Genomic DNA, 7258 nt, shown 5'->3' with positions numbered 1-7258 from the left:
GTAACAAAATAGATTTTAAGGAAAAAACAAAAACAAACAAAAACTTTAGAACCTAATAACGACATAACCCTGTGCAAACACTTACCAGGTTGTGATTTCCATATGCTTTGTTGGAAGATGAAAATCATCTGAGTATGTTAAAACACATGAACAAATAAAGCCATGGAGACTTCTCAGGAAGGGTGGTACTGTGGCATGGCTAACGAAGCTGCTGTGTATGGGGCTGCTCTGCGTCTCATTCAGCTCCCTCGTAGTGTATGTAGGAAGGCAGCAGAGTGGTCCCAGTCCCGGGGCCTCTGAGCCCATGTGGGAATCCCAGAGAAGCCTCGTGGATCCTGGATCCTGGCTTCCAATCCTCCTCGCTCCAGTCATTGTGGAAGCCACTTAGGGAGCAGGCCAGCAGATAAAAGATTCTCTCCCGCTGTCTCTTTCTCTCTGTCCCCCTTACCAACTTTGCCTTTCAAATGAATAAACAACTCTTTTAAAAGGCGTAAATATATTTATTTACATGCTAATATATGTCATCAATAGAATAAACACAAATAAAACATATCAAACACAAATGAAAATGTGGATGACAAAAAGAAGAATATCTGCTGGGACTTCCTTGAATGAATGACAGGTGTACAGGACGAGTCGTTGAGTTCCTGGGTTATTTTAGCTCTGTCAAAGGTGTGGCCGGGCTGCAGCCGCTGCTGAGGGTGAGCATGGCAGGAGCCAGTATTTCCCACTGTCTCGGTGTTCTTCAAGCGGACCAAGGCAACCACTTGTCCTTGATTTGCAGGAAAATTGTGATGTCGAGGCGTGCAAGAGCAGATTCGGAAAATGCACTGTGGAATTTGGGAAGAAATATTGACATATGGGGTATTCAAGATTGATTTGTGTCAGGTCAAATATATGATTATAGTTTTATTTTCAATTAAGTTCTTCTGTGTAGGTGCAGGTATGCAGAGGACAAAGGTTGACGTTTTTTCAATGTCATGATTTTCTGTATAATTCAAAAAGGTAACATAACTAATTCTGTATTTTCTGTATCACTAGTATGTTGTAGAATTAGAGAAAGGGTAAATGAAGAGCCACAGCTGCAATGATAAAAATCACAAAATAGCGGATTTTTGAAAATGACTAATGCATTTAGTTTTCTTCTTGAACAATCGAATATGTGGTTCATAAATTAATATCCAAAAGTGAATCAAACTTCCTTCCATCCTACAAAAAACATTCGTTTTTTGATTTTCAAATGTTACAGTAGTTAATTTTAACTAACCATTAAAATCTCTTAGTGCAATTTTTCCCAAACTGCTATTGGTATTTTTCTAAATAGGCCTCAATCACTTTGTCACCAAGCTCACAGTTAGTGACCTAAACTTAAAGTCCGTTTTATTCACCCATGGTGAGAGTGTCTGACAACCTAGTATCCCATTGCATGTTAATTCAGTAGCCGTTGCCATGAGAAGTTTAAAGGGTTCAGTTGCAGAGTCTTTTGCTTTGTAACTCACACATTTGATTTAGGAGGGCTTATCCTGACAATTTGAAAGGTTGAAATAGTGATGATAGCCTGATAGTAAAGAAAGACAATAACAATCTCCACTGTTTCCCATGTTTTCCATAGTTTAGATATTTCTGTGCTGTGACAAGGACACTCAAAGTTGTATGTTGCAAGTTGCTGCTACACCATTACTTGTCCATAGATGTGTTTATAATTTTTCCACTGCCGAATTTTTCCTGAAATCCTTCGCTTTTGGGTGTGTTGCTGCTGCCGTGGGTTGCCCTCCAGGGTGTAAGATAGGCAGCTCTGATTTTTGAAACAAGCATCCCTACAGCATCACGAGCCGAGGAAGAAGCGCTTCTGATTCCAGAGAAACAGACTTCCCACACACTAACCTCAAAGACCATACGGCTTTATCTTGAACTCACAGGCACATTGCAGTCTTACTCCGTAGATGTGAACCTTAGAGCAAAATGGTATCAGGCTTCTGTTTGGACATAAGGGGAAAAAAATGACGGGATAGGTTTAACAAGGCTGTTCATTTGAAAGCACAATGAAAATTAAATATATATATGCATATATGAATATACATGTTTTCTCAATAAATGAGTGCTTGCTACTGATTTTATAATCAGGATGTTATTCTTGTTCTAGCTGCGATAGTCAGTCACGAAACAGGTCTCAGGTGCTGAAAATCCCCACAGTAACAGAGCCAAATTGCAACTGCTACCGCAGCTATTTCCTCAAATGTCTTAATGAGATTTTTCACTCTTCCTTACTGTTTAGATCTTCTCCCAATTCTATTATTAGTAAACCCAATTTATTCAACTACAGGGGTTCTCTAGTGTTATTTGCCTGGGGGACATTAATAATATTCAACTCTACTGCTACCAGGATGAAATGTTCTAATTGCCACCTTCACAAGGAAAATGTTATACATGCAGCAAGGTCAATTTCAAAGCAATCCTCCTGCTAACCAAATTATACCGAGTAATTTATTCTACACACCAAGGGTTTGATTACTTTTCTCAAGTAAGTGTATACACATAACATTTCTAGCCAATTTGATACCGTGACCGAGTAATGGTTCTATCGGTATATTATATAACAGTGTGTGTGTGTATATAATTACTTTTCTCAAATATAATATACTTTAAAATAAAAATATAATTTTATATCATATAATATACAATATGTTGTTTATTATAGAGAATATTATAAATATATATACATGTATGCTAGAATATTTTAAACTAAGTTACAGAAAAAAGTTCATAATTATAATTGATTACTACCTTAAAGAATTATATGTACATATATAATGTGTTTCTTAATTCTACCATCTAAATATTGCTTTAAAATTATCTATGGATATTAATCAAAGATATTCTGGGTTTTATACTAAACCGTCACAGTAAAATGAAGATGTCAATAAATCGAACAAACTCTTTTGTTGGGAAAACTCACTGCACACAGCATGCTGTGTTTATACCACATGGTGATCTATTCAGTTTACAACAGGATCATGTCTAAACAAACACGAACTTCACTTACTTGCTTTTAATTTCTAAAAATGCTATCAATCAGCTTAAGCTTTATTGAATCACAGTTGCTTAGAGGGTCCTTCACCGAAGATCAAGTCGGCTGACAGATCAGGCTGGTAGTTGCCAAAGGGTGGGTGCCTGTGTTCATTCCTCAAGACACGGAAGTTTGCTGCATTGATTCTTCTGGCCTTTCACAAAAGAAGCCTCTGGGCCCAGTGCGATAGCATAGTGGCTAATGTCTTTGCCTTTAACACGTTAGGATCCCATATAGGTGCTGGTTCTAATCCCAGCAGCCCCACTTCCCATCCAGCTCCCTGCTTGTGGTCTGGGAAAGCAGTCAAGGACGGCCCAAAGCCTGGCGACCCTGCACCCACATGGGAGACGTGGAAGAGGCTCCTGGCTTCCGGTTTCAGATTGGCTCTGCACTGGCCGTTGCAGCCACATGGGGAGTGAATCATTGGATGAAAGATCTTCCTCTCTCTCTCCTCCTCTTTGTATGTCTGACTTTGCATTAAAAACAAATAAATTTTTGAAAAAAAAGATTCCTCTATAGTAAGACACAGTTTGATAGCATCTTATTGACACAAATTATTTGTGAAGACTATTTATTCGGAAAGCAGGGAGAGTGAGAGAGAGCAAGAGAGAAAGACAAACGGTCAGAGCTGGGCGAATGTGAACTAGCAGCCAGGATCTTGCTGCAGGTCTATCACTTGTGATCAGGAATGCAAACACTTTGCCCATCTTCCGCTGCTTTCCCAGGCATGTAGGAATGGGGCTTTATTCAAAGGGGAGCACCAAGGAAATCAGTGGCTTTTGCTATTACCAGATGTTTCCCAGTACTGGGCCAAACGAAGCTTCGTTCAAAGATGGAATCAGTCATCTTGAAGCCTGCGATTGCTTTTATCTGTTAAGTTTATTAAATAGCTTATTACATATTAGCACAGTCTGTTCTCACTTCAATAAGGTTTCACGAACAGTGCTTTGAATCTCTTAAAACTACTTCACCAGCTATCATTAGATCACGAGTTCAACAATGCAGTCACATTTTCAGCGTTCTTATGATTCACGTTATCTTGAATTCCACCCCTCTGCAGTTATTCTCTCTATTCAAGACATTAATATTTCAAAAATCCTCTGTAAGGGTTGGAAGCAACTTACTCCAGACAAACATTAATGTTAATATATTCGTGTCATTCCATGAATCACACATGCTCTCTGTGACGCTGAGAATGCTGAGATCTTTACAATGTTCCATTGTCCCAAGGACAGTGGTTGAACTCATTGACATTTTTCCCTGAGTTATTTTCAGTTCTCTTGGAAGAAATGGATTGGTTGCACATATCTGTCCGCACGACTTTGGTTTCTACTCTGTTCCATTGATTTTCTCTTCCTGCCAGCACCAGACTGGTTTGATTACCATTGCCCTGTAGTATGTCTTGAGATCTGGAATTGTGACTACTCCACCTTTTTATTCTTCAGGATATCTTTGGAGGCTCAACAGACCATGGATAGCCAGAATTTTTTTTTTATATATTTTTTGTCATCTTTTCCTTCTCTGAGAGAATTGTTGTGATGTTAGTAGCAATCACATGGAATCTGTTTATCACTTTGGATAATGTGGACAATTTAATGGTGTTGATTCTACTTTCCCAGAAACATGGTGAATTCCCAATCATTGAAAAAGCTTTCATTTCATCATAAAGATCTTCCACATCTTTGATTAGGTTTATTCCAAAGTACATGAAGTTCTTTCTTTTCTTTTTTTTTTTTTTTCCTCAGTGAAGGAGTTGTTTGTTCATACTAGGACTATAGAATTTGTTGATTGATTTTGTACTACAGTGTATCATCAGGGATAGAGGTCTTTGGATTTCATCCTCTGTTGTGTCTCTATTTTTGACATTAAAATCATATTGACCTATTAAAGTTCTAAAGATTTACTGTCCATTCTATTTTTTATAGCTTGTGGATGGTTCCAGTAAGTTCTTCCTGACGTGTTTGGTGGAATTTTTCAGTGAAGCTGTCTCTTTGTTGGCTGGTATCTAATCCGTTAGGTTATAAATTCTGTTTCTTCTAGATTTTCAGCTTACTGGTACAGAGCTATTTGCAACAGCTCCTCTTATACACATTACCAAGGCATCTGTTTTAATATTTCCCATTTTTGTATCTGATTTGACTGATTTGTTTTTTCTCCACCCCCACAGTTCATTACTTTAATTAGTGGTGCATATATTTTGTTGATTTTGTCAAAGAACCTGCTGTTCAGTTATTCATACCCCTGGCAAATGGAAAGGAAAAGATGATCTATTGTATTGTCCCTTTGCTCTCTACTTGGTTTATTTCCTGCTTTGTTCTGATCGTTTTCCTTTTTCTGCAAATTTTGGCATTATTTTGTTGTTGCTTTTTTGTCTCCTTCAGATGTATGCTTAGGTCATTTACCTGGTAACTTCCCAGATCTGATGTAGGCATTGGTTGCAGTGAGCTTTCCTGTTAGCTTTGCCCTGATTGTACTTATTAAAACAACAACAACAACAGAGTTCTGTTTCTGTTGTTTGAAAGGCTTTGTGGGTGTAAGTGAGGCCCGTTTGTTCTGTCCTATGGAGGGGCTCTGCTGTTCTCTTGTTCAGTTTCTGTTTAATCGATCCATCCATTGATGTTAGAGGATGTTATGGTTCCAATCTGTTACTGCATTGATATCTCCATTTCCCTTCAAACTGTCAATAACTGTTTCAGTTGCTAGGTGCCCGGAATTCGGGGCATATAAATGTATTGTCATTAATTTCTCTTGCTAAATGGATTTTTAAAAATCATTCGGTGGAATTCTGTATTAGCTAATATTAATAGCGGCTGCATTGGATCATTGGTTGGTTTTTCACTGAAAGCCAGTTAGTTCAATGCTTGGGAATCTTAATATCATTGATAAATCTGCCTTACATTTCTTACATTGAGGACATTCATTAAAAGTTTGCAAGACCTTGTACTGTATATAGTTGTCTCTAATGACTGTTTAGTATTGAAATAAATACCAAACTGAATAAAATAGATTTGCAGCAGTAGCAAAATCATGGTTCCCTTTGCTTGGAAAAATACACAACCCTCATTAAGTCATTTCTTGGAAAATAGAAGCAGCCATTGGAAAAAAAGAAATAAGACAGGGGTGTGTTTATAAATGTAGATTTCCAAACATAAATTGATATTAAAATTTCAACTTGTTTGTTTTAGAAAAAAAATACAGAAATAGTGCAAGAGATGAATGCTGATGTTTCTCACACAGAACTTGTGGAGTTATACTTGATGTGATTTGGCTAGTCCCTGCCAGGCACCATGGTTACCAGTCTCAAGATATAATCAGTGGGGAAGTAGAACCTGTTTGTTATCTCAATACGTACTCAGAAGCATAGTGCCTAGAGTTGTGTATGTGCCTGTCCATTTCAGAGAAAAGTGATAAGTCTTTAATATCTTTCATAACTATGAGAGTTGATGGCATTCCAAAGTCAACTGAAACTCCACAAAGATTTCAGTGCTGGAGGAACTCACTTAGACCTTGCTTTAAAAAAAAAAATGTGGTCGTTGTGAAACATGATTTTTTCCCACCTCTTTTCAAAGCTTTTTTTTTCCCCAATCACAAATATCAGTATAGGATTTCTCTTTGTTCCATGTTTGTGGAAAAGTTTTATATTTCCCATCCACACATTCCCCTAACTCATCCTTGATTCTGTAGGCCCGGCAGAGCCTGACTGTAGCCCCAGCCAGCAATTGCCAAGGGGAGGAAGGCCATGCCATGCCAAACTAGGTGGCGGCACCCATGAGCACGGACAAGACCCAAGGCCGGGCTGAGCCTGGCAGGAGGTAAAGTAGGCAGGTTGCTCCCCAGGCCAGCCTGCTGCGCCATCTGAAGACCAGACCTGCGGTCACTCTGACGCAGCCCTGGAGGCAGTGGCTGTGGATTGCCCTGGGAGGTTGGGCTGGGGATATATAGGATGGAGGACGCAAGGGGATTACATTACAAGTGATGAATGACTTCTGGGGGACTTCCATAGGCTGAACCCTGCATTTTAGGTAAGTAAGGGGGCTGAGACAGGGTTCTTTGGTTTGGCGGAGGAAACACTGAAGGATATGTCTGGGTCAGACCAGTACATACCCACACGGGAGACCCAGACTAAAGTAACTGGCATCAATCACAGCCCACTGGAACACATGAAAGATAGGACTGCGGGGGGGGGGGGTG

This window comes from Ochotona princeps, chromosome 3 (assembly GCF_030435755.1).
Source record: "Ochotona princeps isolate mOchPri1 chromosome 3, mOchPri1.hap1, whole genome shotgun sequence".
NCBI lineage: Eukaryota > Metazoa > Chordata > Mammalia > Lagomorpha > Ochotonidae > Ochotona > Ochotona princeps.
This window is presented reverse-complemented; position numbering follows the sequence as displayed.